A 12,437-nucleotide genomic window follows, 5' to 3' on the forward strand; every position below is an offset into this window, starting at 1 on the left:
ACCAAGAGAACAAAGCAAAATTGGTGATAAAAGTAAATTGGAAAATTGTTTAAAATTACATGCCCTATCTTAATCAAGAAAGTTTATTTTGGCCTAGACTGTCCCTTTAAAGGGACATTAAACCCAAACATTTTCTTTCATGATTCAGACAGAGAATACAATTTTAAACAACATTCCAATTTACTTCTATTATATAATTTACTTCATTCTTTAGTTATCCTTTCTTAAAGAAATAGCAATGCAGATGGGTGAGCCAATCACATGAGGGAAATATGTGCAGCCACCAATCAGAAGCTACTGAGCCTATCTAGATATGCTTTCCAGGAAGGAATATCAAGAGAATGAAGCAAATTAGATAACAGAAGTAATTTAGAAAGTTGTTTAAAATGGTATTCTCTATCTGAATCATGAGAAAAAAATTGGGTTTAATGTCCCTTTAATATACTTTTTACCTCTGTGATTACCTTGTATCTAGGAACCTTCTTCCAGCCCCATGATCACATGACTGTGACTGTTTATTATCTATTGTCTTGCATTTAGCATTGTGTTGTGCTAAATCTTAAATAACCCCCTGTGCCTGAACACAGTGTTATCTATATGGCCCACGTGTACTTTCTGTCTCTTTGTGTTGAAAAGAAATGTAAAAAGCATGTGATAAGAGGCAGCCTTCAAAGGCTTAGAAATTAGCATATGAGCCTACCTATGTTTAGTTTAAACTAAGAATACCAAGAGAAAAAAGCAAATTTGATGATAAAAGTAAATTGGAAAGCTGATTAAAATTAAAAATCCTATCTGAATAATGAAAGTTTAATTTATACTAGACTGTCCCTTTAAGGTAAATAAGTGTAAATCTTCCATTTTAAATGTGTGAGGCTTTTTTTGTTGGGTGTATCAGTTAGTTATAGGCTGTGCTATAGCTAAGTTAGAAAATTGAACAAAGGAAGTTCACTTTGAGATAGACATTTATATCTACAGTATATACCTGATTTTATAGTTTAACAATATACATATAAATATGTCTATGGCATAAACTAGCTAGTGCCAGACACTAGCTTAGGAAGGTTCATTTAATATACTTAAAATCAAACAAAATAAAAAAGTAATTTGGGGTAAGATGATATAAAAACTTGTAAATTTATGTGGCAGTAGTTTTGGACTCTTAGAGCGCCATTTACTGAGCAGCGTTGGCTGCTTCTGAGCCTTTACGGGGCAGGTTTGCACATACAAGCCTGTTTCCCGCAATGTAAGATGACCACCGCTTCTTACACTCTGCCACTTCTGAATTGGCAGAGAGAAATCACCCCAAATACTTTCGCTTAGGGTGATTGACAGGCCCTTCTCTCACACAAAGAAAAGGGGGCGGCATAACACACTTGTCTGAGTGTGTAATGATACGTACGGGCAGCGAATGAAGATGATCCACTGCCGTATGCAGCAAAGGCGTGTGGACAACTTCTCTTGTTGAGAAGCTTGTCCACACGTTGATTAGTATAAGTTGGCCAAAATCGTTATACTGGGAAAGACTTTTATAAAATAATAATAAAAAAATAACCAGGTAAAGACATTTAAAAGGGAATATATCAATTCCCATGTGGCATATCATAAAAAGGCTTTCAGATTTACAAATGCGGTCATTAATTCATAAAGAAAGTTAAAGGGACACTGAACCCAAATGTTTTCTTTTGTAATTCAGAAAGAGCATGCAATTTTAAGCAACTTTCTAATTTACCCCTATTATCAATTTTTCTTCATTCTCTTGCTATCATTATTTGAAAAAGAAGGCATCTAAGATTTTTTTGGTTTCAGTACTCTGGACAGCACTTTTTTATTGGTGGATGAATTTATCCACCAATCAGCAAGGACAACCCAGGTTGTTCACCAAAAATGGGCCGGCATCTAAACTTACCTTCTTGCATTTCAAATAAAGATACCAAGAGAATGAAGAAAATTTGATAATAGGAGTTAATTAGAAAGTTGCTTAAAATTTCATGCTCAATCTGAATCATGAAAGAAAAATTTTGGGTACAGTGTCCCTTTAAGAACATAAATATAATGGTTGCGGCGTGTTTAAATTTGTCAAGCTTTACAATAGAAAACACTTTGAAAATAACCTTTACAACAAGGGTCAACCCATTTCATTCATAGTTACAACAGTGGACTGGCCACTGTTTACTTGAAGCCTCCGCTGGGGTAATCCCTATTGGCTTCCAAAGAGGCAGGATTCCTCTGGTGATCTTCATAGTGGTAATCAATGCCTGTCTGCTGCTGAGCAGAGCTGGAGTAGTTCTATACCTATATGTTATAGCAGGGTTTTACAAATTGCATTGCCGCAGTTTATAATACTGAGTTACTTGCTAATAAATGTATCATTTGTTATATACTGTATATGTGTGTGTGTAAATTTGTTATTTGGCTCATAGAGTTGTAGCTCCTCAGTATTCTGACTGCATCCTACATTGCATTTTGACTGTATCATTCATGTCATATTTCATTTTCAAGTCATGCAGAGCAGGAATTATGGCAATTTGTAGTGCTACATAATCAGTTGGTGCTCTATAAATAACTGATAATAATACTAATCATGAGTCAAAGTGAAAAACTAAGTATGTGTTAATATTTCAGTATCTTTTAACTTAAATCAAATGTTAGCACAGTTACAGCATGTGCTACATACAGAGGCAGGTGATATGTGTTTAGGGCTGGAGCACTTACAGTTACAGCATGTGCTGGTATACAGAGGCAGGTGATATGTGTTTAGGGCAGGAGCACTTACAGTTACAGCATGTGCTGGTATACAGAGGCAGGTGATATGTGTTTAGGGCAGGAGCACTTACAGTTACAGCATGTGCTACATACAGAGGCAGGTGATATGTGTTTAGGGCTGGATCACTTACAGTTACAGCATGTGCTGCATACAGAGGCAGGTGATATGTGTTTAGGGCTGGAGCACTTACAGTTACAGCATGTGCTGGTATACAGAGGCAGGTGATATGTGTTTAGGGCAGGAGCACTTACAGTTACAGCATGTGCTGCATACAGAGGCAGGTGATATGTGTTTAGGGCTGGAGCACTTACAGTTACAGCATGTGCTGCATACAGAGGCAGGTGATATGTGTTTAGGGCTGGAGCACTTACACTTACAGCATGTGCTGCATACAGAGGCAGGTGATATGTGTTTAGGGCTGGAGCACTTACAGTTACAGCATGTGCTGCATACAGAGGCAGGTGATATGTGCTTAGGGCTGGAGCACTTACAGTTACAGGATGTGCTGCATACAGATGCAGGTGATATGTGTTTAGGGCTGGAGCACTTACAGTTACAGCATGTGCTGCATACAGAGGCAGGTGATATGTGTTTAGGGCAGGAGCACTTACAGTTACAGCATGTGCTGCATACAAAGGCAGGTGATATGTGTTTAGGGCTGGATCACTTACAGTTACAGCATGTGCTGCATACAGAGGCAGGTGATATGTGTTTAGGGCTGGAGCACTTACAGTTACAGCATGTGCTGCATACAGAGGCAGGTAATATGTGTTTAGGGCTGGAGCACTTACAGTTACAGCATGTGCTGCATACAGAGGCAGGTGATATGTGTTTAGGGCTGGAGCACTTACACTTACAGCATGTGCTGCATACAGAGGCAGGTGATATGTGTTTAGGGCTGGAGCACTTACAGTTACAGCATGTGCTGCATACAGAGGCAGGTGATATGTGTTTAGGGCTGGAGCACTTACACTTACAGCATGTGCTGCATACAGAGGCAGATGATATGTGTTTAGGGCTGGAGCACTTACAGTTACAGCATGTGCTGCATACAGAGGCAGGTGATATGTGTTTAGGGCTGGAGCACTTACAGTTACATCATGTGCTGCATACAGAGGCAGGTGATATGTGTTTAGGGCTGGAGCACTTACAGTTACATCATGTGCTGCATACAGAGCAGTGATGTGCGGTGAGGTTGGAGGCTGGTGAGGCACTGGATTATATGTGTGTGTGTATATATATATATATAGGTATATATATATATATATATATATATATATGTATGTATATACATATATGTGTGTGTGTATATATATATATATATACCTGGATATATATGTATGTTTGTGTATATATTTATATATATATATATGTGTGTGTGTATATATGTGTATATATATATATATATATATATATATATATATGTGTGTGTGTGTTAAATGTCATGTTTAATAAGGTTCTGGAAGCATAAATGCATTTTCTTTGTAAAACAAATATATAATCTACCTACTGATAATTCTGCTTAGATATATCTTAAAAAAAATTAACTAGTGCTTAAAGGGACACTGAACCCAATTTTTTTCTTTCGTGATTTAGATAGAGCATGACATTTTAAGCAACTTTCTAATTTACTCCTATTATCAAATTTTCTTCATTCTCTTGGTATCTTTATTTGAAATTCAAGATTGTAAATTTAGATGCTGGCCCATTTTTGGTGAACAACCTGGGTTGTTCTTGCTGATTTGTGGATAAATTCATCCACCAATAAAAAGTGCTGTCCATAGTTCTGAACAACAACAAAAAGCTTAGATGCCTTCTTTTTCAAATAAAGATAGCAAGAGAACAAAGAAAAATTGATAATAGGAGTAAATTAGAAAGTTGCTTAAAATTGCATGCTCTATCTGAATCACAAAAGAAAAATTTAGGTTCAGTGTCCCTTTAAATATGCAATCATGCCCATACTGTAAGAGTATTTAAATATTTTACAAATATTTTGTTTCTACGAAAACAATGATAAGTTAAAGATGTTTGTAATGATAGTTACAAGACTTAGAACTGTTCAGAAGGATATAAGCTTATTGGTTTAAAAGTACAACCCTTACAGTTCTACTGGTGTAAATGCCCAACAAGCATAACAATAGTGCATATAAAGCACACGAGCATGAATAAAAAAATATACACATTAAATGCGCACAAATTTTAAAATACCCCCTTAGATGCAAACTGCCTAATATTTTGTCCCTTAAAGTGATATCTTTAATTCTAGCCTTTTACAAAAGCTGATACCATTTATAATGGATTGTCAGACAATAAAGCCTTCAACATAAAAACTTGAGCTGTTATTGATTTGTTATATTCTACCAGACTAACAATCATAACAGGTATCTCCTGAAAATTGTATCAACTAAAATACATTTACTGCAGAAAAAATATTTTCCCCCTTCTTTTTATTAGCATTAAGAGGGATTTCTAGTCTTGTGTTTACCAGATACAGTGGAATTTCCATTACAATTGAAGATACTTCAGTCCATGAACTTAGTGCAAGACTGATGTGAGAGTATAAACGGAAGATTTAACTCTTTATTGGTGCAGTAATGCAAATACATTGAGCAGTGGTTTAACCAATTTTGAGTCATTAAAACACTCACAATAGTAAAATAAAAATTGAATCTAAATGTGTTCTAGTAATACACAGTGCATTATTATCCCCATTTTAGGTGATGGTGTTTACCTATTCTTTTTTTTATTTATTCTAGCCACTGGGCAATGGCATAACTCTTTTTAAGTAAAATGGTAACAGCATTCACAAGATGGAAAACATCAGAATGAAGTGAAGGGGAAGTCTATCTATGTCTCTTTCTAACATTAAACCCAACAGCATACTAGTACTGAACATGCTTATTATACAGTAAAGGGATCCATCCCTTCAACTAAAAAGAATGAGTTGCAACTGCAGAAAGACACCAAATTATAGCTCAAAATCTGGTATCAAAATACTGTGTTATATAGCAGTCCAGCATAACAGTTACATCAACAGGTAGAAGCAAAGGGCTACCAGCCAAATAACATAATGCAATGATCATATATTACTGCTCCGGATCAACAGGACAAATGTGAGTATCCTGGCTGTCTTACCTCTGTGTGGCAAAAGTTACTATGAGCCAATCATAAAAAAGACATAATTTTGTTAAGTGCATATTTACTCTCCATTGAGATGTGTATGACTACAGTGTATGAAATGTGATTTATATGAATAGCATAATTGTACATTTCTAGCAGCACTTTTTTTTAATAATCTTCTAAAAAAAATTGTATGTTTTTATTTTTTTATTTTTTTTAATCCCAAGGGACCAGCAGCACTGGTCCCTTGGGATTAAAAAAAAAAAATAAAAAAAATAAAAACATACATTTTTTTTAAGATTATTAAAAAAAAGTTAAAAATGATTAAAAAAAGTGTAATTACACACATAGAACAGGTGAGGCACTGCCTCACCTGCCTCCTATGACTTCACATCACTGACATAGGACAGGTAAGGCGCTGCCTCACCTGCCTCCTATGACTGCACATCACTGTGAGGCAGGTGATATGTGTTTAGGGCTGGAGCACTTACAGTTATAGCATGTGCTGGTATACAGAGGGAGGTGATATGTGTTTAGGGCTGGAGCACTTACAGTTACAGCATGTGCTGCATACAGAGGTAGGTGATATGTGTTTGGGGCTGGAGCACTTACAGTTTTACAGCATGTGCTGCATACAGAGGCAGGTGATATGTGTTTAGGGCAGGAGCACTTACAGTTACAGCATGTGCTGCATACAGAGACAGGTGATATGTGTTTAGGGCTGGGGCACTTACAGTTACAGCATGTGCTGCATACAGAGGCAGGTGATATGTGTTTGGGGCGGGAGCACTTACAGTTACAGCATGTGTTGCATACAGAGGCAGGGGATATGTGTTTGGAGCTGGAGCACTTACAGTTACAGCATGTGTTGCATACAGAGGCAGGTGATATGTGTTTGGGGCTGGAACACTTACAGTTATAGCATGTGTTGCATACAGAGGCAGGGGATATGTGTTTGGGGCTGGAGCACTTACAGTCACAGCATGTGTTGCATACAGAGGCAGGTGATATGTGTTTGGGGCTGGAACACTTACAGTTATAGCATGTGCTGCATACAGAGGCAGGTGATATGTGTTTAGGACTGGAGCACTTACAGTTACAGCATGTGCTGCATACAGAGGCAGGTGATATGTATTTAGGGCTGGAACACTTACAGATACATCTTGTGCTGCATACAGAGGCCGGTGATATGTGTTTGGGGCTGGAGCACTTACAGTTACAGCATGTGCTGGCATACAGAGGCAGGTGATATGTGTTTGGGGCTGGAGCACTTACAGTTACAGCATGTGCTGCATACAGAGGCAGGTGATATGTGTTTGGGGCTGTAGCACTTACAGTTACAGTATGTGCTGCATACAGAGGCATGTGATATGTGTTTAGGGCTGGAACACTTACAGTTACAGTATGTGCTGTATACAGAGGAAGGTGATATGTGTTTAGGGCTGGAGCACTTACGTATACAGTATGTGCTGCATACAGAGGCAGGTGATATGTGTTTATGGCTGGAGCACTTACAGTTACAGCATGTGTTGCATACAGAGGCAGGTGATATGTGTTTGGGGCTGGAACACTTACATTTACAGCATGTGCTGGCATACAGAGGCAGGTGATATGTGTTTAAGGCTGGAGCACTTACAGTTACAGCATGTGCTGGCATACAGAGGCAGGTGATATGTGTTTAAGGCTGGATCACTTACAGTTAAAGCATGTGCTGCATACAGAGGCAGTTGATGTGTTTAAGGCTGGAGCACTTACAGTTAAAGCATGTACTGCAAACAGATGCAGGTGATATGTGTTTGGGGTTTCAGCACTTACAGTTACAGCATGCAGGGCCGGTGCTTGTGCAAGGCAGAGCCTTAGGGCGCCTCCAGCAGGGTTGCGCCAGATCTGATTGGTGGCTACACATACATGTCTCTCATCGTTGGCTTACCCAATATGTTCAGCTAACTCCCAGTACAACATTGCTTCTCTTTCAACAAAGGATACCGAGATAATGAAGCAAATTTGATAAAATAAGTAAATTGGAAAGTTATTTAAAATTGTATAAACAGGACTGACACGTGTATAGGGCTATTTTTCACTAAAATGAAAAATGTTTCTGGCAATAAACAATGAAATTGTCTGTTTGTGATCATGTTAAAGTAGAAAATGGTTCATCTGCAGCTGTTAACGTGATGATAATTATCAAGCAATAGACTGTGATCCACCCTCTGTTGAAACAAAGTCCCAGCAAGTGGCGAGCAGTCTTCCATAGAAAGTAATAAAATTGGAATATTGTAGGAAACAGCAAATGTGACAGGGATCGGCCAGCATGGAAAAAAATACAAATCAACATATAACTTGTATTTGCTTCTAGTTTTACATAAATCCTCTTTTTTTTTTTAAGACAAACTCACCAGCTTACATTTGGTGAGATAACAGCGAGACCTACAAGCATAAAAAGCTGAAAAATATCAGACCTGAGAGAACTTCTTAAGCAATTCGCCAAGGCTGTGACATAAAAATATAAAGTATGCTTTGAATTTTGTAGGTTTTTATGTGACAGTAAACTCCTTGCAATTACAAAACATTTCTGTTGTGTTGCTATAGAATAAAATAGCAAACAAGTCAGTAAACATTTTAAAAATAAATTAACATCCTTTTTATCCAAACCATTTGCCTTATTTGAAGGAGGCAATCCAGGCTAGATATGTGCATGATCAAAAAATTTAGTTCAGTTCGGAAATTCGTTTCAGATCGATTTGAATTCGGAAAACTTTGAATTAATTCGTTTCGGATTCATTCGGATTTGAAAAAATTCGGCTGGATTCGGTTCAATTCGGTTCGGTTCGGTTCGGAAATTTGGAATTTCGGTATGTGTGCTGTGTATTAGACTAGTATTATGTACTGTATATTAAGTGTAACCCATAGCAGAGTGATATAACCTAATATACTGTACAATACTAGTGTAATCCATGGCCATCCGAATTTACCGAATAAATCCAAACTAATTCGTCCGCCACCTCTGAGGTGGTAGACAGCAATCCGCCCAATCAAATACAATTGGGCTGATTGACATCCCCTGCTGGCGGACGATTGGCTGCAAATGTGCAGGGGGCATTATTGCACCAGCACTTCACAAGAACTGCTGGTGTAATGATAAATGCAGACAGCGTATGCTGTCAGCATTTATCGATGTGCGGCGGACATGATTCGCTATATCGTATCATGTCCATCCGCACATTAATAAATGGACCCCAAGTGTTTTTTATAGGGAAAAAAACTGTGTAAAACTTTTTTTTTTTAAAAAGTGTGTTTGATTTATGTCCTTTATTTATAAAGCACCAGCATTTTCCATTAGTTGCGTACATTTGTTTCAAGCAATACACATACATTCTAGACAGTCATTATGTAGCAATAAATAGTACTTGGTATAGGGGAGGTTGTGAACGAAGGTGAGCAGACTATGTAGAGGGTGTGCTATAGCCTGGGACAAGGCATACTAGGTTAATATAAGGCACGTGTCAAAAAGAGGGATTAACAAAGGCAATAATCTAGAATTGCAATTAATTTGGATAAATACATAAGGATAACCAAGGAGCTAAAGCAACTTCATCAGATCTTTAATAAAATAATAGATGTTTTCCCTTTTTTTATAGTTTAAAAAAAAAAAAAAAAAAGAGTTAAAAAGCAGAGTTGAGAGGTACCAACGCTGCTTTTTAACACCCGCTGGTATTACGAGTCTTGCAGGTACAGGTGTACCGCTCAATTTTTTGTCGCGACTCTAAAATACTGCAAATCCACTTAAGTCAATTGCGTATCCTATCTTTTCAATGGCATTTTCCTAACGCCGGTATTATGAGTCTTCCTAAAAGTGAGCGGTACACCCTCTACCTCAAAGATCCCTAACGCATTTGAAAGTCAGTAGTTAAGAGTTTTATGGGCTAACGCCGTAGTATAAAAGTGCTAAAAAGTACACTAACACCCATAAACTACCTATTAACCCCTAAACCGAGGCCCCCCACATCGCAAACACTAAAAGAACATTTTTAAACCCTAATCTACCGAACCGGACATCGCCGCCACTATAATAAATATATTAACCCCTAAATCACCGCACTCCCGCCTCGCAAACACTAGTTACATTTTATTAACCCCTAATCTGCCGTCCCTAACATCGCTGCCACCTACCTACATTTATTAACCACTAATTTGCCGCCCCCAACGTCGCCGCCACTATATTAAATGTATTAACCCCTAAACCTAAGTCTAACTCTAACCCTAACACCCCCCTAACTTAAATATAATTTAAATAAATCTATATAAAATTACTCTTATTAACTAAATTATTCCTATTTAAAACTAAATACTTACCTATAAAATAAACCCTAAGCTAGCTAACTAATAGTTACATTGTAACCATCTCAGGGTTTATTTTATTTTACAGGCAACTTTGTATTTATTTTAACTAGTTAAATAGTTATTAAATAGTTATTAACTATTTACTAACTACCTAGTTAACATAAATACAAATTTACCTGTAAAATAAAACCTAACCTAAGTTACAATTACACCTAACACTACACTATAAAAAAATGAATTCCCTAAATTAATTACAATTAAATAACATTATGTAAAGTACGAAACCCCCCCACTAAATTACAGAAAATAATACAATAATTACAAGTTTTTTAAACTAATTACACCTAATCTAATCCCCCTAATAAAATAAAAAAGCCCTTCAAAATAATAATAATCCCTACCCTATACTAAATTACAAATAGCCCTTAAAAGGGCTTTTTGCGGGGCATTGCCCCAAAGTAATCAGCTCTTTAACCTGTAAAAAAAAATACAATACCCCCCCAACATTAAAATCCATCACCCACACACCCAACCCTACTCTAAAACCCACCCAATCCCCACTTAATAAAATTTAACACTAACCCCTTGAAGATCACCCTACCTTGAGAAGTCCTCAACGAAGCCGGGTGAAGTGGTCCTCCAGACAGGCAGAAGTCTTCATCCAAGCCGGGAAGAAGAGGTCCTCCAGACGGGCAGAAGTCTTCATCCAGACGGCATATTCTATCTTCATCAATCCGGAGCGGGTCCATCTTCAAGACATCTGGCGCGGAGCATCCTCTTCTGTCTTCATCCGACTACTAAATGACGGTACCTTTAAGTGACGTCATCCAAAATGGCGTCCCTTCAATTCCGATTGGCTGATAGAATTCTATCAGCCAATTGGAATTAAGGTAGAAAAAATCCTATTGGCTGATCCAATCAGCCAATAGGATTGAGCTCGCATTCTATTGGCTGTTCCAATCAGCCAATAGAATGCAAGCTCAATCCTATTGGCTGATTGGATCAGCCAATAGGATTGAACTTCAATCCTATTGGCTGATTGCATCAGCCAATAGGATTTTTTCTACCTTAATTCCGATTGGCTGATAGAATTCTATCAGCCAATCGGAATTGAAGGGACGCCATCTTGGATGACGTCACTTAAAGGTACCGTCATTTAGTCATCAGATGAAGACAGAAGAGGATGCTCCGCATTGGATGTCTTGAAGATGGACCCGCTCTGCGCCGGATGGATGAAGATAGAAGATACCTGGATGAAGACTTCTGCCCGTCTGGAGGACCACTTCGCTTGTCTTTGTTGAGGACTTCGGCCCGGTTGGGTGAAGACTTCTCAAGGTAGGGTGATCTTTAAGGGGTTAGTGTTAGGTTTTATTAAGGGGGGATTGGGTGGGTTTTAGAGTAGGGTTGGGTGTGTGGGTGATGGGTTTTAATGTTGGGGGGTATTGTATTTTTTTTTTTACAGGTTAAAGAGCTGATTACTTTCGGGCAATGCCCCGCAAAAAGCCCTTTTAAGGGCTATTTGTAATTTAGTATAGGGTAGGGATTTTAATTATATTGGGGGGCTTTTTTATTTTTTTAGGGGGATTAGATTAGGTGTAATTAGTTTAAAAAACTTGTTATTATTTTATTATTTTCTGTAATTTAGTGTTTTTTTCCCGTACTTTACATAATGTTATTTAATTGTATTTAATTGTAGTTATTTAGGGAATTAATTTAATTATAGTGTAAGTGTAGTGTTAGGTGTAATTGTAACTTAGGTTTTATTTTACAGGTAAATTTGTACTTATTTTAGCTAGGTAGTTATTAAATAGTTAATATCTATTTAATAACTATTGTACCTAGTTAAAATAAATACAACGTTGCCTGTAAAATAAAAATAAACCCTAAGCTAGATACAATGTAACTATTAGTTATATTGTAGCTATTTTAGGGTTTATTTTATAGGTAAGTATTTAGTTTTAAATAGGAATAATTTAGTTAATTGTAGTTATTTTATTTAGATTTATTTAAATTATATTTGTTAGGGGGTGTTAGGGTTAGACTTAGGTTTAGGGGTTAATAACTTTAATATAGTGGTGGCGACGTTGGGGGCGGCAGATTAGGGGTTAATAATTGTATGTAGGTTGCGGCGACATTGGGGAAGGCAGATTAGGGGTTTATAAGTATAATGTAGGTGGCGGCAGTGTCCGGAGCGACAGATTAGGGGTTAATA

Source organism: Bombina bombina, chromosome 3 (genome assembly GCF_027579735.1).
Source record: "Bombina bombina isolate aBomBom1 chromosome 3, aBomBom1.pri, whole genome shotgun sequence".
Classification (NCBI taxonomy): domain Eukaryota; kingdom Metazoa; phylum Chordata; class Amphibia; order Anura; family Bombinatoridae; genus Bombina; species Bombina bombina.